The following is a 23,190-nucleotide window of genomic DNA, read 5'->3' as shown; positions in this document are numbered from 1 at the left end:
GACTACTTCAAGCAAAAACAACAACAACAAACATACACACACACACAAATTAATAACATAAAAATAAATGAGGGTTCTAGAGAGGAGGGGGGTGGGGGGATGGGTTAGCCTGGTGATGGGTATTAAAGAGGACACTTACTGCATAGAGCACTGGGTGTTATATGCAAACAATGAATCATGGAACACTACATCAAAAACTAATGATGTAAGGTATGTGATTAACATAACATAATAAAAATTTTTTAAAAAGAAGTCCTCCTTCTCCTCTTCCCCTAAAAAAAATAAAAATAAAAATAAATGAAAGTGTAAAATCAATGGTATAGGCAAAAGGAGAAAGATCATTGACAATGGTTTAGACAATGGTGTCTAGGATAAGTCACCTAAAGCACAGGCATCAAAAAGAAAAAAAAATGTGAGACTACATTAAATAAAGAGCTTCTGCACAGTAAAAAAAAAAAAAAGACAACATATAGAATGGGAGAATATAATTACAAACCATTTATCTGATAAGGGACTAATTTCCAAAATATATAAAAAACTCATACAACACTATAACAAAAAAGAAAATAATCCAATTTTAAACATGGGTAAAGAACCTGAGTAGACATTTTTCTGAAGACATATAAATGGCTAATAGGTATATGAAAAGGTGCTCAACCACACGATTCATCAGGGAAATGCAAATCAATGAGTATAAAGCAATGAGATAATCACCTCACATCTGTTAGAATGGCTTTTATCGAAAAGAGAAAAGATAACTAATATTGGTAGAATGTGAAGAAAAGGAAGACTTTTGGTGGGAATGTACATTGGTGTAGCCACAATGGAAAATCATATACTTTTCAAAGAATATTAAAAATAGAACTATCATATAATCCAGTAATCTCACTCTTGGGTATATATTAAAAGGAACTGAAATCAGTATCTGAAATAAATATCTGCACAGCCATGCTCATTACATTACTTATAATAGCCAAGAAATGAAAGCAACCTAAGGTCTGTCAACAGATAAAGGGTTAAGAAGGTATTTTATATATATGAGATATATATATATATATCACATATATATGAATGTTATTCAGCCATGAGAAAAAAGGAAATCTTGCCATTTGTGACAATGGGATGGACCTTGAAGGCAATGGTGGGGTAGCAATTCTACCCAGGGAAAGACACCTAAGAATCAGTGCAACAAGGCCTCCCCCCACCGCCTTGGAAGACCAGCAGGAACATCTGGCTAATATGAAGTTTACCAATCACACAGAACTGCAAAACTCCACCTTTAGGGGAAAATAGTATATAGAATTTGTGTTTTTTTCCTCATGATTCTTTAGTCTTTCAATTTAATTTTTTTCTTTCCTTTTCAACTAATTTCTTTTTTTTTTTAAGATTTTATTTATTTATTTGACAGAGCGAGAGAGGGAACACAAGCAGGGGGAGTGGGAGAAGGAGAAGCAGGCTTCCCGCGGAGCAGGGAGCCCAATGCGGGGCTCGATCCCAGGACCCCAGGGATCATGACCTGAGCCGAAGGCAGACACCCAACAACTGAGCCACCCAGGTGCCCCAACTAATTTCTTATTTTATCAACTCTTTTTGTAAGTCTTTTTAAATTTTCATTTTTACATTTACATTTTATATAAATATTTTTCATTTTTGGCTTCCATTCATTTTATTAATTTTTATTTTTTTTGTGTATATACATAAAAGTTTGTCTTTCTTTACAATTTTGGGATAGAATTTCTTCTAACAAACAGACCAAAACATTCCCAGGATGTAGTGTATTACTGTGTCCTGTTCATTTGTTTGACTATATATTCTCTCTCTCTCTCTTTTTTTTTTTTTTTAATTTCTTCAGATTCTGGTCTCTTCTGATTTGTTTAGAGTATATTTTTCTGGTGTCACTGTTGCTATTTTAGTATTTTGTTCTCTTGTTCATCTATTCTTCCCTGGATAAAATGACAAGATAGAAGAACTCATCCCAGAAAGAAAGCCAAGAGGCAGTACTGACTGCCAGGGACCTAATTGGTATGGATATAAGTAGATGTCAGAACTAAAGATTAGAATAATGATTACAAAGATAGTAGCTGCACTTGAAAAAAGCATGGAAGACACCAGAGAATCCCCTTCTGGAGAAATAAAAGAACTAAAATCTAATCAGGTCAAAATCAAAAAGGCTATTAATGAGATGCAATAAAAAAATGGAAGCTCGGGCGCCTGGGTGGCTCAGTTGGTTAAGCAACTGCCTTCGGCTCAGATCATGACCCTGGAGTCCTGGGATCGAGTCCCGCATCAGACTCCCTGCTCAGCAGGGAGTCTGCTTCTCCCTCTGATCCTCCCCCTCTCATGCTGTCTCCCATTCTCTCTCTCAGATAAATAAATAAAAAATCTTTAAAAAAAAAATGGAGGCTCTAACTGCTAGGATAAATGAGGCAGAAGAGAGAATCAGTGAGATAGAAGACAAAATGATGGATAATAAAGAAACTAAGAAAAAGAGAGATAAATAACTATTGAATCATGAAGGGAGGGTTCAAGAGATCGGTGATACCATAAAGTGAAACAATATTAGAATAATTGGGATCCCAGAGGAAGAAGAAAGAGAGAGAAAGACAGAAAGTATGCTTGAAAAAAATATGGCTGAGAACGTCCCTAATCTGGGGAGGGAAATAGGCATACAGATTCAGGAGGCACAGAGAACCTGCCTCAAAATTAATAAAAATAGGTCAATGCCTCAACATATAAGATGAAGTTTGTAAACTTCAGAGACAAAGAGAAAATCCCGAAAACAAATTGGAACAAGAGATCCTTAACATACAAGGTAGGGACATAAGGCTGGTAGCAGACTTATCCAAGAGATCTGGCAGGTCAGAAAGGACTGGCAGGATATATTTGGGATGCTAAAAGAGAAACATATGCAGCCAAGAATAATTTATCCAGCAAGGCTTTCATTCAGAATAGAAGGAGAGATAAAGAGCTTCCAGGACAAACAGAAACTAAAAGATTTGTGATCACTAAACCAACCCTGCAAGAAATATTGAAGGGGGTCCTTTAAGTGAAGAAAAAGCCCAAAAGTAGCATAGATCAGAAAGGAACAGAGACAATATACAGAAATAGTGATATTACAGGGAATACAATGTCATTGAATTAATATCTTTCAATAGTTACTCTGATATAAATGGGCTAAATGCTCTAATTAAAAGATACTGGTTATCAGATTAAATAAAAAAAGCAAGACCCATTGATATGTTGTCTACAACACTCATTTTACACACAAAGACACACAAAGACATTTTACACACAAAGGAGAAATCTTTATCATGCTAATAGACATCAAAAGAAAGCTGGGCTAGCAATCTTTATATCAGACAAATTGGATTTTAAACCAAAACTATAATAAGAGATGAAGAGGGACACTATATAATAATTAAAGGGTCTATCCAACAAGAAGTTCTAACAATTATAAATATTTATGCCCCTAACATAGGAGCAGCCAATTATATAAAGCAATTAATAACAAAATTAAGGAAACACATTGATAATAATACAATAATAGTAGGGAATTTTAACATCCCATTCACAGCACTGGACAGATCATCTAAGCAGAAGATCAACAAGGAAACAAGGACTTTGGATGACATACTGGACCAGAAGGACTTCACAGATATATCCAGGGCATTCCATCCTAAAGCAACAGAACATGCATTCTTCTCAAGTGCACATGGAACAGTCTCCAGAAATAGATCACATACAGGATCACAAATCAGGTCTCAAACAGTACCAAAATATTGGGATTATTCCCTGCATATTTTCAAATGACAATGCTTTGAAACTTGAACACAATCACTAGAGAAAATTTGGAAGGAACACAAATGCATAGAGGTTAAAGAGCATCCTATTAAAGAGTTAATGGGTCAACCAGGAAATTAAAGAAGAATTTAAACAATTCATGGAAACAAATGAAAATGAAAAGACAATTGTTCAAAACCTTTGGGATGCAGCAAGTCCTGTCTGGTCCTAAGACAGAAGAATACAGCAATATGGGGCACCTGGGTGGCTTAGTCATTAAGCGTCTGCTTATGGCTCATGTCATGATCCCAGGATCCTGGGATCAAGCCCTGCATCGGGCTCCCTGCTCGGCAGATTGCCTGCTTCTCCTTCTCCCACTCCCCTTGCTTGTGTTCCCTCTCTGTCTCTCTCTCTCTGTCAAATAAATAAAATCTTAAAAAAGAAAGAAGAATATAGCAATAACAGGTTTTCTCAAAAACAAGAAAAGTCTCAAATACACAACCTAACCTTACACCTAAAGGAGCTAGAGAAAGAGAAGCAAATAAATCCTAAATCCAGCAAGAGAAGAGAATTAATAAAAATAAGAGCAGAAATCAATGAAATAAAAACCAAAAGAACAGTAGAACAGATCAATGAAACGAGGAGCTGTCTCACTGGAAGAATTAATAAGATCAATAAACCTCTAGCCAGAACATCAAAAAGAAAAGAGAAAGGACCCAAATAAATAAACTCATGAATTAAAGAGGAGAGATCACAACCAACACTGAAGAAATACAAACAATTATAAGAACATACTAGGATCAACTATATGCCAGGAAATTAGGCAATCTGGAAGAAATGGATGCATTCCTAGAAACATATAAACTACCAAAACTGAAACAGCAAGAAATAGAAAACCTGAACAGTCCCATAACCAGCAAGGAAATTGAAGCAGTAATTAAAAACCTCCCAAAAGAGAGTCCAGGGCCAGATGGCTTCCCAGGGGAACTCTACCAAACATTTAAAGAAGAATTCATACCTATTCTTCTGAAGTTGTTCCAAAAATTAGAAACAGAAGGAAAATTTCCAAACTTATTCTATAAGGCCAGCATTACCTCGATCCCAAAACCAGACAAAGACCACACCAAAAGGGAGAGTTACAGAACAATATCCCTGATGAATATGGATGCAAAAATTCTCACCAAGATGCTAACCAATAGGATCCAACAGCACATTAAAAGGATCATTCATCATGACCAAGTGGGATTTAGTCCTGGGCTGCAAGGGTGGTTCAACATCCACAAATCAATCATTGTGATACAACACATTTATGAAAGAAAGGACAAGAATCATATGATCCTCCCAATAGATGAAGAAAAAGCATTTTTTTTTAAGATTTTATTTATTTATTTGACACAGAGAGAGACACAGCGAGAGAGGGAACACAAGCAGGGGGAGTGGGAGAGGGAGAAGCAGGCCTCCCACGGAGCAGGGAGCCCAATGCGGGGCTCGATCCCAGGACCCTGGAATCATGACCTGAGCCGAAGGCAGACGCTTAACGACTGAGCCACCCAGGCGCCCCAAGAAAAAGCATTTGACAAAGTACAGTATCTTATCTTGATTAAAACTCTCCACAGTGGGGCGCCTGGGTGGCTCAGTCGTTAAGCGTCTGCCTTCGGCTCAGGTCATGATCCCAGGGTCCTGGGATCGAGTCCCATATCGGGCTCCCTGCTCAGCAAGAAGCCTGCTTCTCCCTCTCCCATTCCCCCTGCTTGTGTTACTGCTCTCGCTATCTCTCTCTCTGTCAAATAAATAAATAAAATCTTAAAAAAAAAAAAACTCTCCGCAATGTAGGGATAGAGGGAACATACCTTAACATCATAAAAGCCATATATGAAAAGCCCACAGTGACTATCATTCTCAATGGGGAAAAATTGAGAGCTTTGCCCCTAAGGTCAGGAACATGACAGGAATGTCTACTCTTACCACTGTTGTTCAACACAGTACTAGCAGTCCTTGCCTCACCAATCAGCCAACAAAAATAAATAAATAAATAAAAAGCATTCAAACTGGCAAAGAAAAAGTCAAACTCACTCTTCACAGATGAAATGGTACTCTATATGGAAAACCCAAAAGACTCCACCCCAAAATTGTTAGAACTCATACAGGAATTCAGCAAAGTGGCAGGATATAAAATCAATGCACAGAAATCAATTGCATTTCTATACACCATGAATGAAACTGAAGAAAAAGAAATTAAGGAATCTATCCCCATTTACAATTGCACCAAAAGCCATAAGAGACCTAGGAATAAGCCTAACTGAAGAGGTAAACATTCTGTACTCTGAAGACTGTAGAACACTTATGAAAGAAATTGAGGAAGACACAAAGAAATGGGAAAATGTTCCATGCTCATGCATTGGAAGAACGAATATTGTTTAAATGTTTATGCTACCTAGAGCAATCTATATTTTCAATGCAATCTCTATCAAAATACCATTGACATTTTTCACAGAGCTTGAACAAATGATCCTAAACTTTGTATAGAACCAGAAAAGAATCTAAATAGCCAAAAGAATGCTGTAAAAGAAAACCAAGCTGGTGGCATCACAATTCCAGACTTCAAGCTATATTACAAAGCTGTAATCATCAAGACACTATGGTACTGGCACAAAAACAGACACATAGATCAATGCAACAGAATAGAGAACCCAGAAATGGACCCTTAGCACTATGGTCAACTAATATTTGACAAAGCAGGAAAGAATATCCAATGGGGGGGAAAAATAGTCTCTTCAACAAATGGTGTTGGGAAAATTGGGCAGCCACCATACTGTCACCAAGGATCATTTTCTTACACCATACACAAAAATGAGCCACCAAGGATCATTTTCTTACACCATACACAAAAGTAGACTCAAAGTGGATTAAAGATCTAAATGTGAGATAGGAATCCATCAAAATCCTAGAGGAGAACACAGGCAACAACCACTTTGTTCTCAGCAGCAACAATTTCTTGCTAGACACGTCTCCAGAGGTAAGGGAAACAAATGCAAAAATGAACTATTGGGACTTCATCAAGAGAAAAAGCTTTTGCACAACAAAGGAAACAGTCAACAAAACCAAAAGACAACCGACAGAATGGGAGAAGATATTTGTAAATGTCTTATCAGATAAATGACTCGTACCTGAAATCTATAAAGAACTTATCAGACTCAACCCCCAAAGAACAAATCAAACAAGAAATGGGCAGAAGACATGAACAGACATTTCTCCAAAGAAGATATCCAAATGGCCAACAGACACATGCTAAAATGCTCAACATTTGTATATCAGGGACATACAAATCAAAACCACAGTGAGTTACCACCTCACACCAGTGAGAATGGCTAAAATTAACAAGTCATGAAAGAACCAATGTTGGCGAGGATGTAGAGAGTGGGGAACCTTCTTACACAGCTGGTGGGAATGCAAGTTGGTACAGCCACTATGGAAAACAGTATGGGGGTTCCTCAAAAAAGTTAAAAATAGAGCTACCCAATGACACAGAAATTGCACTACTGGGTATGTATTCCAAAGATACAAATGTGATCCAAAGTGGCACTTGCACCCCAATATTTATAGCAGCAATATCCGCAATAGCCAAACTATGGAAAGAACCCAGATGTCCATCGAAAGATGAATGGATAAAGGGGTGTATGTGTGTGTGTGTGTGTGTGTCAAACACAATGGACTATTACTCAGCCATCAAAAAAGAAATTGTACCATTTGCAACAACGTGGATGGAACTAGGGGGTATTAATGCTAAGCGAAATAAGTCAATCAGAGAAAGACAATTATATGATTTCACTCATAGGTAGAATTTAAGAAACAAAATAGAGGAGCATAGGGGAAAGGAGGGAAAAATAAAACAAGACAAAATCAGAGAGGGAGATAAATTATAAGAGACTCTTAATCATAAGAAACAAACTGAGGGTTGCTGGAGGGGAGGTGGGGGTGATCAGTAACTGGTTGATGGATATTAAGGAGGGCATGTGATGTAAAGAGTACTGGGTGTTATATACAACTGATGAATCACTGAACTCTCCCTCTGAATCTAATAATACAGTATATATTAACTAATTGAATTTAAATTTAAATTTTAAAAAAAGGAAAAGACTCCACTGGGACAAGACAGGGGTCTTTCCCCACCCCCAGAGAGGACCCCGCACTAGCTATGCTGCCACCACTCAGTCCTCTGTCTCCCCCTAAGGGTCTTGCCCCTGAAAACCCAGCAAAGAGCACCAGAGAGGAAAGCCCACTGCCCACTTCACACTAACCCCGGGCACACAGCTCTGCATTTAGAATGGGTGACCCATGGTGACTGGATCATGCACGCTCCAGAACCGGCCTGTGAGTCCAAAATACCTCATCACCCTTTCACAGGGAAGACCCATTTGAAAACATCAGCAGATTCCAGAAAGCCAAAGAATAAAACCTAGCAGTTATATCTAAAATGTGAACAAAATCATAAGTAATGTAAGAGTAGAAAGAAGCCAAATGTTTAAAAAACTTTGTAAGAAAGGCAGCAAATACCATGAGGGACCATGAAATGCTGATGCCATTTCCCTTAAAATAGGGCAGACAGAAACAGAGACGTTTGCTATCATCCCTGGTACTCAGAATGGTTTTGGTACTATTAGCTAATAAAATCTGATGAGAAAATAAAAGGAAAAAAGAAACAAAAAATGAACTTCCCTTTCAGGTGTTGTAATCCTGCACTTGGAAACCTCAGGATACTTTTTCCTTCAGGAACAGGTGTTTGAGAGTGGGAGTGTCTGGGCTGTGGGGCTCTGCACTGCTCCAGGGCAGGCTTAGCATCAGGGTGATGGGAGCCAGCACCCTGGTTAGGTCTGGAGCCCCCAGCAGCCCTTCTGTCCCCAGAGCCCAGAGTGGTGATCTACCAGGTGGGCTGGTGCCAGATTCCTGTTTGGCAAAAGAGAATGAGCCCATGGGGGGAGATGGGAAGGGGAGAATAGCTAGCCCGTGCCTCACCCCGCCTCTCTGGTTGTAGGACTCAGGTGGGCATCAGGAGCAGAGGCCCCCCTGACCCGCCCTGCCTCCCCAAGTGCCCTGAGATGGGCCCGTGCTCTGGGAGCAGGTTCCAGGGAACAGCCTCCCTGGGGGCAGGCTCAGGATCCAGACTTGGGTTCAGTCCTGGACAGTGCTCGGGCTGACTCTTGGGAGTCCCCCTCCTGCCCAGGTTTGCTGACACAGACCTCACGGGTATGGTGGGCACTTTTGACCATCCCTGGCTTCAGAGACAAAGGGAGGAAGGAGGTTTCTGAAGAACACACTCATGTGGTGGTTATCAGAGCTGTCTGCTGAGGATGGCAGTTGGTGGCAGTTAGGATTCTGTCTCTGGTGCTGGCCCATCCTCCCCAGTTCTGCCCACAGGAAATGAAGGAGTAGCCCAAGCACTTCTCCCAGGACATAATGCAGATCGACCTGGACTGAACCAGACCTTCTGCAAACACATCGTGTTCTGGGACCGCTTCGGTGTCAGGTGAAGCTGCTGAGCAAGCAGGGTTCTGGGGTGGGGGTCTCTAGGGGGCAGGAGAGACACAGCGGGCCTCTGGGTGGGGAATGCAGGGCGTCTAAGGAGAGGGGGATTGACAGTAGCACACAAAATACTACCACAGGGTAAGCGTGCTCTGGACGACACATGTGCCCCACGCTAGGGTCTGCAGAGATGAGGAGGGCGACAAGGCAAGGGGCTTCTGGCATCGCGCTGTGAGCTGAGGCCTAAAGTGTCATGTGGAGCTGGCCATGTGAAGAGCAGGGATGCGGGGCGCACTAAGGGCAGCTGGGGGCCAGGCAGAACCGACAAGCCTGGACAAGGACACGCATGGACCAAATGCCAGTCGGACATCTTGGTGTTTTTAGTTATTTCTGAATTTTTTTGCATTTTATTTTAGACAATTTCCATTGTTTATGAAGATAAATAGTATGATGAGCCCCCAGATGCCGTCCCCGGGTCCAGCCCAGGGCTCTGTGCTCATCATACACTTTCCCAGCAGCAAACCCGAAACCTGGGATCTACTTTATCTGGAGATGTCTCCATATGCATTGTAGAAAACGGGGATCCCCTTTGTATGCATACCCACGACACCATCACCACCCTGCAAAGATTTAGTGCACATCCTTCGTGTGCAGCCTGTATTCGCACCTCCCTGGCCACCTTGGGATTCTCTGGAAGATCTGTTCTCATCAGAAGCCCAGGTTTCTGGTTGAGTCCCTGGGTTCTGGTGGAGAACCTGATGATGTGGGGGACTGAGCTGGAGGGATGGCAATACAGCGTGCACCCAGACAGGTTGAGTGCAAGTGGATGGTGGCAGGAGATGGAGCTGTGTCTGCATGGAAAGGGTAGAGGCTGGGGGTGTGCTCAAAGCCTGGGGCCCCAGAGAGGCTGACCTGGAGGGCTGCCAAGGCTGACGCTGAGACGCCTCCTGGATTGGGGCTTCCAATGTGGCTGCCCTGTACCTGTCTCGGGATGAAACATCAATGCTCCTTCACCCAGGGGGGTGCCTTGTGTCCCCTGATCCTGGGTGGCCCCTATGACAGCCTTGGCCCTCAGAGTGCAGCTGGGTCATTGCTGACCTGTGACACCTGGTCCAGGGGGCCAGCCTCCAGCAGCCCTAAAGCCCCAGTCACTACCCGAAACATCCATCACCCTACGGCCACCTTGCCACATACCTCTCAGAGACTGGCCCTGATGTGAGGGGGAGGCCCTACCCACACAGCACACATGGACACAAAATAAGAAGGAAATGTACAGAGCAGGACAGACATTTTGAATTGCGCATCTAATGTGGGTCCCCTGCAGACTGAGGACAAGCACCTTGGTTATCTAACACAGGATGAGGCACAAAATGGGCACAGATCCGAACAGATGCTTGAACAAAGAAGATGCACCCACACACAGATGTGCATTCATAAAGTGTGTGTATGTGTGACAGCAGCAGGTGAAAACACGTTGAACTTTCACATCACCACGAGCACACACCAGCACACATCTGTAAGAGAAGCTGACGGCACCCAGGGCTGGCACGCACCTGGGGCATCAGGAACTGGGGTGCACAGTCATGCAGCCAGGCTGGAAGACAGTATGGCGGCTTCTTACAAGGTTGAACGGAGCATCATCATACGCCCCAGAGTGCTCATAGATATTGACCCAACTGATTTGAAAACATTTATCTTCGTAAACCCTGCATGAACATTCCCTGCTTTATTCATGACAGCTCAAACCTGGAAGCAACCAAGATGCTCTTGGATGAACAAACACTTGTAATCTGTAAAACGGAATACAATTCAGTAACGCAAAGGAACGAGCTATCGATGCTTCAGTGCCATGGATGCAACTTGGGTGTGTTTTGCTCTGTGAAGGGAGCCAGACTCATGTATGGTTGCATTCACAGGATATCTGCAACAAGCCAGACCATGGGGAGGAGAAGCATCAGGGGCTGCTGAGAGCTGGTGCAGTGGGAGTGCCTGGCTACAGAGGGGACATCCAAAGTGGGGCAGGGACTCCAGGGCTGGAGGGAGAATCTGGTGGCTCTGTGAAAACTCAGGAACTTCACATCCTACAGTGTAGCTTTAACGGAGACAGGCAGAAAAAAACAGAATGAAAATAAACACCCATCACACTGTATGTCTGAGATACCTGCATCTCATTGTGTGTAGACCTGACCCCAAAGAAATGTCACACACTGAGGTGCCCTGAACACTGCAGGGCCTGCGTGGCTGGTTTCTTAGTCTGGCCAGCCTGGCTGTGTGGGTTGGCCAGGCAAGAGCAAACCAACACACCCTGCTGTCCCCTTTCCTAGGCAGCAAGCCCTGCTCCACGTGCTTTCAGCCTATTCCATGTACAACACTGGTATCCCTGCAGCTAGGCGTGCTGCCTCTCGGGTGTCCTTTGTCTTGAGTATTAGTGACCAAACATGACCTACTAGTTAGGACTCCAGCTCCCACTGTCGCAGAGAGGCAAGAGAGGGGCTCTCTAATCTAGGACCAAGGCAGGGGCCTGGATGCAGACCTCACTCTGGGAGGGATGGCAGCTGAGTCCTTGAGTCCTGGGGCTGCCAGGTGTTCTAGCACGCATTGCTGTTGTTGTAAAACCAGGATTTGGATCCTGAAGATACCTTAGCAGTAATCAGAAACTGGGTGAAGAGGGAGGTTGCCATTACCCTGAACAGTTTAATAATGTGGCAGACCAGGACACGATTCCCACGGAGACTGCTCCCACTCTGCCACACATTCCAGAAGGTTCCCTTGAGAAACACCAGCTCAGACATTCCACGGGCTCCATGGCGGTGTCTTGGCCCCATTGTCCTCCTGGGCCTTCCCATGTGCCACAGTCAGGCCCCTGCCTGCACTCATGGTGGAGTCTCCAGACCTCACTGGTCCCCTTCACCCTGGCACACCTCACTTAGGCACTTCTTCCTTGTCTGAGAAAGGGGACCGTGGGATGGCACCCAAAGGGCTCAGTAGAGGGACTGCATGGTGCTGGCACCTGATGGCACCTGAGCTGTCCGGGTGGCCCTGCACCCTGCTCTCCTCACCTTCTGGGGGTGCCCTCTGTGAGACTGGGCTGTGAGGAAGCTCTGGGAGCCTGATGCCAACGCCAGGGGAGGGCACAGAGGTGTCCTAGAGGTAGCCACCTTCCATGCAGCCTGGCTCTTCATTCCATTCTTCATTTCAGGGTTCTCCAAACTGCTGAGATTCCAGGGCCATCATGTGCGCATTCTAAGCAAAGTACTCCCAAAGCTGAAGAAGCACATGGCAAGTAAAGCACCCCAGAGGCACTGTCCCCATGGCAGGGGTGGGGGACGTGCAGAGCCCTTCTGCAGGTTTGATGTCTTGTTCCTTCTCCTGCTGGGGCCAGGGGCGCCCTTGGGGTGGAGCAGGGCTATGGGAAGTTGTCCTCTTGGCTCCATGGGCCCCTGGCACAAGGAGGTTTCCAGCCACTGGGTGGGTCCTCAACACTTTCTGCCCTTCCATCAGGATGAGGAACAGATGTGCACTGTCATTTACATCGCCAAGTGGTTCCTTCAGTGTGTCATTGACCAGCTAAGGCCACCCAAGGAGACCTGTTCCCTGACCCGCTCACTGCCCCTGGGCCCTAGGGAGGGCCGAGCTCAGCCCCATCCTCCAGAGGAGCCAGACCCAATCCTGGGTCACTAAGGCTGAGATTCGCAGTGCAGACCCATCCTGGAGAAGCCCAGAGGCCCTCTTGAGGAAGTTCTGGGAGCCTGGCTATCTGCTTCCACTGGGGTGTGGGCAAGCCCTTGGCCCATTCTATAGCCAGCCTGGGGTCCTCTCAGGGCATGATACCACCAACTGTGGACAGAGTCTGATGCAGCCAGGGGGGCTGCAGGGGCTGTGGGCAGATGGGAGTCCGTAGCCTGTGCTGAGACCCCCATGGGCCCTGCCCAGGCTGCTCGTTCCACAACTGTTGTCCACACAGACCCCCTTCTCATTCACCCTGAAACTCTGGGATGCCTACATCCTGGACAGCAAGCATGTGCTCACAGCCATGACATACACGATCCTCAAGATGCACAGCAGTAAGTGAGCCCATAGGAGCCCAGGTGTGTGCGAGGGTGGGGAGCAGGGCCATGGCCCACTGCTCTGACCAGGGCACAAGCCTCAGAGGAGGGAGGGACAGCCAGGCAGGTGGGTGGGGCAGGGCACACCTACTGAAGCTGCCCCTGGAAAGTCTTCAGGAGTTTCTGCAGGACACACTGTCCCAGATCTGGGCCCTGGAGGATGAGGTGGTGCTCAGACACCTTCAGGCCTCCATGGCCTAGCTACGAAAGATGAAGTGTGATCTGCCCCCCTCAGGTGGGCTCAAGGCCCAGTCCCCTCCCAATTCACCCTCCTGGGGCAGCAGACAGTAGACAGAGCCCCCGGGACCTTCCTCCTCATCTCTGTCCATCTCCTCTTCTGTTCCAACCTTGGGAAAACCAGGCCAGGGCTGGGCATCTGGGCAGCTGGGGCTGGGGATCAGCAGCCTGGGGAGCCTTGTTGTCAGTGTCAGGCCATTGTGGCCATACAGGGAGCGATGAGGAGACTTCCTGGCACCCCAGCCAGCTGGGGACAAACAGCATGCTGGAGATGCTAACCCAGTCTGCCTCTTTCCAGTGGAACCTGAAGAGTTCCCCATGATGCTCCTGGGCCTGCAGCAAGTGCCCTGAGCTCCCAGGCCTCTCCTCCCTTCTCCTAGCATTGAGACACTCCCCAGAGTGGAAAGGCTGGCCTCCCCAGGACCAGCCACCCAACGAGAGCAGCCTGGACCCCCTCCCGGCCAGGCCATCCTTAAGGCCAAGGAGCAGTTGCAGGAGGAAATCTCCACAGAGCCTACGGCTGAACACCTGTGTCCAGGAGCCCCAGCAGCTCAGGTTCTGACCTGTCTGCCACCAGCCCAGGAACCCTCACTGGCCTGGCTGCCCCCACAGTGATGGAATTCCCTCTCCAACCTGCCAGTGAACTAGGAGGGTGCAGGCAGGTGACCCCTGAATGTGGGCTTGAAGCCAGAAAACTTGGTCCCTTTCCCTTCATCATCTGCCTGGACCACCTCAGGGCCCACACACAGACCTGGCCCTGGAATCTCCTGGGATGCCCGTGAGGGGCTCCACTCATTCCACTTAAGATGAAGCTGTAGAGCCCATGACACCCCTCCTGCCCTGTGGCCACTGCAGCTCATACCCCTCTGAAGGTAGTGACTGGCACAGTCAAGACAGAGCCAGGGCAGTGCTGAGCCAGCTGCCCCAGCACCCAGCACATGCCCATGACCCTCTGGCCTCTGTGTCCACAGGGAAGCTAGATGCTCATGTGCCTCTGGCGGAGAGGCTCATGGTGGGTGTGGGGGCTCTGAGGTTCTGGCCAGCCAGCAGCATGCCCTGCCTTGTCATACTGGCCTTCCTAGAGGGCAGCACCCCCCACATAAGGCACAAATCCCTAAGCCAGAGAGACCTGACCTGGCCCCGAGCTCTGGGGGGGCTGGCAGAGATGACATGAGCCCCTCCATAACTAGAATGAAGACTGATGAGACCGAGCCCCCCGTGGTCCTGGCCAATACTGGATTCTGGCCCAAGGCTGGACGTGCACTCTCAGAGTGGCCACCTGGTCCTGGGCATGCCCCACTTCTTTGACTTAGGGCAGCGCTGGGAGCAACAGGCCATCCCAACAAAGGGGTAGCAAGGGCAGGCAGGTGAGATCTACCCTCACCCACACAAGGAAGCAGGTTCCCCCAGAGGCCGTCAGTCACCTGGCACCAATGGGGCAGAGGTCAAGGCCAGGCAGACATACAGGGGCCTGTTCGGGAACCCAAAAGCTGCAGCCTCAGGTCAGGCCTGAGGATGCTGGCAGGTTTGGACCTGGCAGGCTAGGACCATCACTCTGCTGTCCTCAGCAACTGCCTCTCAGGGACCCCAAACTCAGGAAATGTGCCGCCACCCGGAGTCAGCAGAAGGCTCCAAGGTGGGGGCCTCTAGCACTCCTCTAGTTTCCCAGAGCTGGAGCCAGAGCCAGAGTGGCTACCCTGTGTCACGGGAGAGGGGGCAATAAGCACTCTTCCCTGGCAGTGAAGGGCCAAGCAGATCCCTGGCTAGTTGTGGGGTGGGGAGCCCGTTCACCTGGTGTGTCTGAGTCGAGGTCTCAATGTAGGGGATGCCATGAGGCAAGGTCATGTGTCTGCCAGTACTCTAAGTTGTGCGCAGCCAGGTCACACTTGTTCCCTACCAGCACCACATGCACATCATCAGAATCCCTCACTCACTTGATCTGCTCCCTGCAAGGAAGAAGGTGGGAGTGAGTCAGTGCGCTATAAGCATGGATGCATCCAGGACCCTGACAAACAGACACAGGATAAACAGAGGGACAGGGGGGACCCCTGAAGGCCGGCAAGCAGCTCACCTGTATTGGTGGATGTCCTTGAAGGCCTTGCTGTTTTTGATGGTAAACAAACACAGGAAACCTTCTCCAGTGTGCATGTACTGGTACCATATGGCACTCTACTCCCGGCCCACCATGTCCAAAATGTCCAGCAGGCATGTCTCACCATTGATAACCACTTGCTTCCGATAGGAGCCCTGCAGGAAGACAGTGCTTAAGGACCACCCCACCCACCCCTCCTAAGATGAAGAAATCAAACCACCAGCCCATCCCAGGCACCTATCCTGCCCCACCTCCAGGTCCCACAAGGAGGGGACACCCTCCTATGGGGCACACAGAAGACAAGCCCACATCAGAATCCAGAGCTGGGGATAGGAGCACCACAGCTCATCTCGATGGTGGGATCATATTCATCCACGAAGTGGTTCTGGGTGAGGTGGATGGTCAGGGTACTCTTCCCCACACCTCCAGCGCCCACTTTCCTCAACACAGATCCTGAAGTCCATTCTTGTCCCACATCCCTGGGACTCTGGAGAAAGCCTCTGTTCACCTTTTCAGGATATGGGACCACCTCCCACTTTTCAAGATTACAAAATGCAACCTGTACTTGGGATTATACTCTAACCCCTTGGGAGGCCCAGAGATAGGCATTTCTGAGAAATAGATATAAATCACATTATCTGTGCCTTTGGGAGTTATTGATTGAGGGTTAGCAACTCAGAGTAGCCACCAGGTACCCAGGCTGAAGTGGACCCTTAGCCCACCCTCTTGGGAAGAAGACCAGAAAGGGCAATAAATGTTCTGTTCAGGACACAGAGATTTACTAGAGACAGTCATGACATTACACCAACTTATGGTTCCAACCAAACTCAAATCTGCTCTCAGCTGCCCCTTGCCTGGGTGTTCAGTGCACAGGTAGATCAATCCACTGCAGGTGGAAGGTCAGTGAGGGCCCCTCAGGAAGCCATGTGGGAGATTGTGGCAGTTCCGCACTTAGGACGGAAAGGAAGAGGGGATGGAGGCAGAGCCAAGTAGGGCACCCTGGTTAAGGACCCGGTTGGGTTAGAACCTGTGGCACCCTCCACAGGCTTCTCCTTGGTACCCTCATAGCTTTCTGAGGCACAGCCCCATCTTCTTGGAGCCCCCCAACATCCCTACAAATCCCCCTTTTCCCTGACCCCCCCACCCCCTGGGAGCCATCCTACACACCTAGAGCCACTCCTCCCTCTAGAAGCACCCTGCAATTTCCTGGGAGCCACCCCCCCAAACCTCCTTCATCACTCTGGGAGGCCCCTGTCTTTCTGGACCCCCACCTCATTGCCCAGCAGCCTCCACATTCCCTAGGAGTCGCTTGTCCCCTGGGAGGCCTTCCCCTTAGCTCTCCCCAAAATCTCCTGTCCCCCGGGAACCCCTGGGGTCCAGCAAGGGTAGAAGTGAGGCAGTCAGACTTGCAAGTTGTGCAGACAACCTGTCAGCCCCTGATACACAGCTTGGGTTCTCTCTGAGAGCAGGAGGATCCCTTGGAAGTGAAAGTTATGATGGTTTGGCCTAGGATGTCCAGGGATATTTTGGAGGCGCAGGTGAGTGATGGTGGTGATGGATTGGCTCTCAGGGCGAGAGGAAGGGACACTCCAGGGTGTCAGCTATAGTAGCTGAGGACATTGTTGGGCTATTTACCAAATGGCAGGGCCGAGCAAAATCTCCTTGAGGTGGAGTAGAATTACTTTAGAATATTTGGGGATGTCCATGAGACAACCAGTGTTTTAGCTACTGGCTGAGTGGAGATATGGATCACAAACTGGTGCCTATTTATTTACCACTGTGGGGAGTGGACCAAGTGCCAACTGCTGGACACAACAGGCATTCACTGTCTACCAGGGAAGGGAAAGCTCATCATGGGGACCAAGGCCAGTGGCTGGGGGCCCGGGGTGGCTGGTGGAGGGGTTGGACTAGGCATGAAGCCAGTGGAGCTCAATACCCTTCCCCTGCTCAGGCCCCTCCAGGGCACCAGGACAGACCCTAGCCTTGGGTTCCATCATCCCAGGTTGTTAAATTTGTCAAATGAAAGCATTTTGACTGAATTACTGTCTTTCCACTCCATCATCTCCTCTCTTAGGCTCTTCCTTTGGTTCCCAGAGGCCTGCTTCGAGGACCAGTTGTATTGGCCAGGGGAAAGAAGGGACGGGGGCATGGAGGCAATCTCTGAGGGTGGCTTTGTTGTACTCTAGTTGTGTGACTATTTAACACTAACACTGTATTATTATTTGCACTTTTTAAAAATACAAAAACAAAACACTAAAGCATTTTTTAAAAAGACATGAAAGATACAAAGGACCCAGTGAATCTATATGGGTTAACACAGGTAAGACATTGTTTGAAATTAGGAACTTTTAGTTTGAGGGTGTTTTTTTTTTTAAAGATTTTATTTATTTATTTGAGAGAGAGAATGAGATAGAGAGAGAGCATGAGAGGGGGGAAGGTCAGAGGGAGAAGCAGACTCCCCGCTGAGCAGGGAGCCCAATGCGGGACTCGATCCCGGGACTCCAGGATCATGACCTGAGCCGAAGGCAGTCGCTTAACCAACTGAGCCACCCAGGCGCCCTCCATTGATGTTTGTTAAAACAACCTCAAACTAGGGCGCCTGGGTGGCTCAGTTGGTTAAGCGACTGTCTTCGGCTCAGGTCATGATCCTGGAGTCCCGGGATCGAGTCCCGCATTGGGCTCCCTGCTCAGCGGGGAGTCTGCTTCTCCCTCTGACCTTCCCCCCTCTCATGCTCTCTCTCTATCTCATTCTCTCTCTCAAATAAATAAATAAAATCTTTAAAAAAAAAAAAAACATCAATGGAGTCGATTAGAAGACCTAATAGGCTTTGCAAAGCTGTTCCTGAATTGGGCTGCGTCCCATCTAGCAGGTGGAGGGCATTCCAAAGGGCTACAGGAAGGGGAAGGTGCATAAAAGCAGGACAAGGAAGTCATAAACAGAAAAGGAGATTATTTTGGATGCGGTCAACTTCCTTTGGGGACAAAAGGGTCTTATTGGGTGGACCACCTCATCTTCCTCTGGAGATGGAGAGGGACTGTGTGATAGATGGCCTCCTTAGTGCTGACCAGTGGAGACTACATTTCTGGGGGAGCTTGGAACTAGTTAGATGAGGTATTGAGCCCCAGCTTGGTGACATGACCTAGCATAAGTGACTCCATTTTGGGCCCATGGCTTTCTTTTAAACAGATTGGAGGTAGTAAAAGGCCTGCCATGGACTCACACACTGTTTCAGGTGTCTCAGCTTAGTGTCAACTAAAATTGAGGCTGTTTAGGGCTAATTCTCCCATCACACCTTATCTACCATCTCTTTTCTTCTCAGTGGAAGCAAAAGGTAGAATTAGAGAGCCATGGGGCAGATCAGTAGCCATGTGCTCAAAAACTCATTCACATTACTATACATGTAAACAGCAGGATTCTGTGCCTCTGTTTAAAAAGAATGAAGCAGCCAAAGACATCCTAATATGGAAAAATCTTCAGGAAATATTCAGTGAAAAGGCCAGAGGAAGTGTGTTTATCCATGTCAACATTTGTGTTTACTGCCCGCTCCCTCCACAGAGTCCATGTGTCTGTGAAGAGAACTTCTGAGGAGCTGCGGAGTGCTGCATCTCTAGCACAAGGCGTGACTGTCACACACTGTGGAGAGCCTCTGCCTCAGACCAGCCTATTTATCGCTGTTGGGGGATCGCCTTTCCTATTGTCTGATGTTTGTCTCCATAATGGTGAAACTCATTTCACTAAGCCTTTCATTTTATTGACTCATGTCCTTCCCTGAAATCTCTGACTCCTTCAATAGGCTCACAGTGCCCACCTTCATTTATGTTCAGCTTATCAAACACCAGTCTCCTGGGAGCCTGATGAACACACCATGGACATCATGAGGCTAACCTTCAACACCTGTCTGCACTCAAGCCTGTATGTGAGTTGTCTGATTTCTTTTTAAGTAGTATTGCTTTGACAATCAGAAAATAATCCATTGCCATTTTTCTTTAAACAATTTGCTGCCTGATGCCTAAAATGTCCCTGCTTCCCTCTGAGGGCTCTCATTTCCTTCTTCTGGAGAGTGAGAAGCTTCCCACTGATGTGGATTCATTCTTTCTGTCTGCCTACCTGTCTCTCTCTTATTTAGTTCCAGGAGTACAACAATGTGATTCCACAATTCTGTACATTATTCAGTGCTCCCCATGAGAAGCGTTGCCATATGTTGTCCATACAAGGTTCTTACGTTATCACTGACTGTATTCCCTGTGTTGTACTTTTCATCCCCATGACTTCCTTACTTTATAACTGGAAGTTTGCACCTCCTAATCCCCATCCCCTGTTTCCCCATTCCCCCATGACCTCCTCTCTGACACACCACATTTGTTCTCTGTATTTAAAAGCCTGTTGGCACAGCAATGGGCAGATCCTCTAAACAGAAGATCAACAAGGAAACAAGGGCTTGGAATGACACATTGGGCCAGATGGACTTCACAGATATATTCAGAGCATTTCATCCTAAAGCAGCAGAATACACATTCTTCTTGCATGCACATGGAACCCTCTCCAGACTAGGTCACATATTGGGTCACAAATCAAGTCTCAACCAATACCAAAAGTTGGGATTATTCCCTGCGTCTTTTCAGACCACAGTGCTTTAAAACTAGAACTCAATCACAAGAGAAAATTTGGAAGAAATACAAACACTTGAAGGTGAAAGAGCATCCTACTTAAAGAGTTAATGGGTCAACCAGGAAATTAAGAATTTAAACAATTCCTGGAAACAACTGAAAATGAAAAGACAACTCTTCAAAACTTTTGGGATTCAGCAAAGGTGGTCTTAAGACGGAAGTATATAGCAATGTAAGCCTTTCCCAAGAAACGAGAAAAGCCTCAAATGCACAACCTAACCCTACACCTAAAGGAGATGGAGAAGGAAGAGCAAATAAAGCCTAAATCCAGCAGGAGAAGAGAAATAATAAAGATTAGAGCAGAAATCAATGAAATAGAAACCAAAGGAACAATAGAACAAATCAATGAAACCAGGAGCTTATTGCTTGAAAGCATTAACAAGATTGGTAAATACCTAGCCAGACATATCAAACAGAAAAGTGAAAGGACCCAAATAAATAAAATCATAAATGAAAGAGGAGAGATCACAACCAACACTGGAGAAATACAAACAATTATAAGAACATACTAGGAGCAACTATAATGCCAACAAATTAGGCAATCTGGAAGAAATGGATGCATTCCTAGAAACACAGAAACTACCCAAACTGAAACAGCAAGAAATAGAAAACATAAACAGACCCATAACCAGAAAAGGAATTAAATCGGTAATCAAAAATCTCCCAACAAACAAGAGGCAAGGGCCAGATGGCCTCCCAGGGGAAATCTACAAAATATTTAAAGAAGAATTCATACCTGTTCTTCTGAAGCTGTTTCAAAAAAATAAAAATGGGAGGAAAACTTCCAAACTCTTTATATGAGGCCAGCATTACCTTAATCCCCAAACCAAAGACCCCACCAAAAAGGAGAATTACAGACTGATATCTCTGATCAATATGGATGTCAAAAGTCTAACCAAGATACTAACAAATAGGATCCAACAGTACATGAAAAGGATCACTCACCATGACTAAGTGGGATTTAGTCCTGGGCAGCAAGGTTGGTTCAACATCCACTAATCAATCAATGTGATACATCACATTTATGAAAGAAAGGACAAGAACCATATGATCCTCCCAATAGATGAAGAAAAAGCATCTGACAAAGTACAGCATCCTTTCTTGATTAAAACTCTTCACAGTGTAGGGATAGAGGGAGCATACCTCAACATCATAAAAGCCATATATGAAAAGCTCACAGTGAATATCATTCTCAACAGGGAAAAACAGAGCTTTTCCTCTAAGGTCAGGACCACGACAGGTATGCCCACTCTCACCACTGTTCAACATAGTATTAGAAGTCCTAGCTTCAGCAATCAGACAACAAAAAGAAATAAAAGGCATTCAAATTGGCAAAGAAAAAGTCAAACTCTCTCCTTTTGCAGATGATGTGAAACTTTATGTGGGAAACCCATAAGACTCCACCCCAAAACTGCTAGAACTCATACAAGAATTCAACAAAGTGGCAGGATATAAAATCAATTCACAGAAATCAGTTGCATTTCTATACACTAAGAATGAAACTGAAGAAAGAGAAATTAAGTAATCTATCCTCATTTACAATTGCACCAAAAGCCATAAGAGACCTAGGAATAAGCCTAACCGAAGAAGTAAAGGTTCTGTACTCTGAAAACTACAGGACACTTATGAAAGAAATTGAGGAAGACACAAAGAAATGGAAAAATGTTCCATGTTCATGGATTGGAAGAACAAATATTGTTAAAATGTCATGCGGCCTAGAGCAATCTACACATTCAAAGCAATCCCTATCAAAATACCATCAACATTTTTCACAGAGCTTGAACAAATAATCCTAAGCTTTGTATGGAACCAGAAAAGACCCTGAAAAGCCAAAAAAAGTGTTGAAAAAGGAAACAAGAGATGGAAGAATCACAATTCTGGACTTCAAGTTGTAATACTCAAATAGTAAAGTTGTACTCATCAAGCTCTAATCATCAAGACAGTATGGTACTGGCACAAAAACAGACACATAGATCAATGCAACAGAATAGAGAACCCAGAAATGGACCCTCAATTCTCTATGGTCAACTACGCTTTGACAAAGCAGGAAAGAATATCCAATGGATATTTGTCTCTTCAACAAATGGTGTTGGGAAAATTGGACAGCCACATGCAGAAGAATGAAACTGAACCATTTTCTTACACCATACACAAAAGTAAACTCAAAATGGATTATAGACCTAAATATGAGACAGGAATCTATCAAGAGCCCAGAGGAGAATGCAGGCAGCAACCTCTTTGACCTTGGATGCAGCATATTCTTGCTAGACGCATCTCCAGAGGCAAGGGAAACAAAAGCAAAAAATGACCTATTGGGACTTCATCAAGATAAAAAGCTTTTGCACAGCAAAAGAAATAGTCAACAAAACCAAAAGACAACCTACAGAATGGGAGAAGATATTTGCAAATGTCTTATCAGGTAAAGGGCTAGTACCCAAAATTATAAAAAAAACTTATCAAACTTAACACCCAAAGCACAAATGATCCAATCAAGAAATGGGCAGAAGACAAGAACAGACATTTCGCCAAAGAAGACATCCAAATGGCCAAAAGAAACATGCAAAAATGCTCAACATCACTCAGCATCAAGGATATACAAATCAAAACCACATGAGATACCACTTCACACCAGTTAGAATGGCTAAAATTAACAAATCATGAAACAACAAATGTTGGCAAGGATGCAGAGAAAGGGGAATGGCTGGTGGGAATGCGAGTTGGTACAGCCACTGTGGAAAACAGTATGGAGGTTCCTCAAAAAGTTAAAAATAGAGCTACCCGATGACC

This window comes from Mirounga angustirostris, unplaced genomic scaffold (assembly GCF_029215605.1).
Source record: "Mirounga angustirostris isolate CCGP_5_RB_7025 unplaced genomic scaffold, mMirAng1.0.hap1 SCAF_5, whole genome shotgun sequence".
NCBI lineage: Eukaryota > Metazoa > Chordata > Mammalia > Carnivora > Phocidae > Mirounga > Mirounga angustirostris.
The sequence above is the reverse complement of the archived record's forward strand: the minus strand, read 5'-3'. Positions refer to the sequence as shown.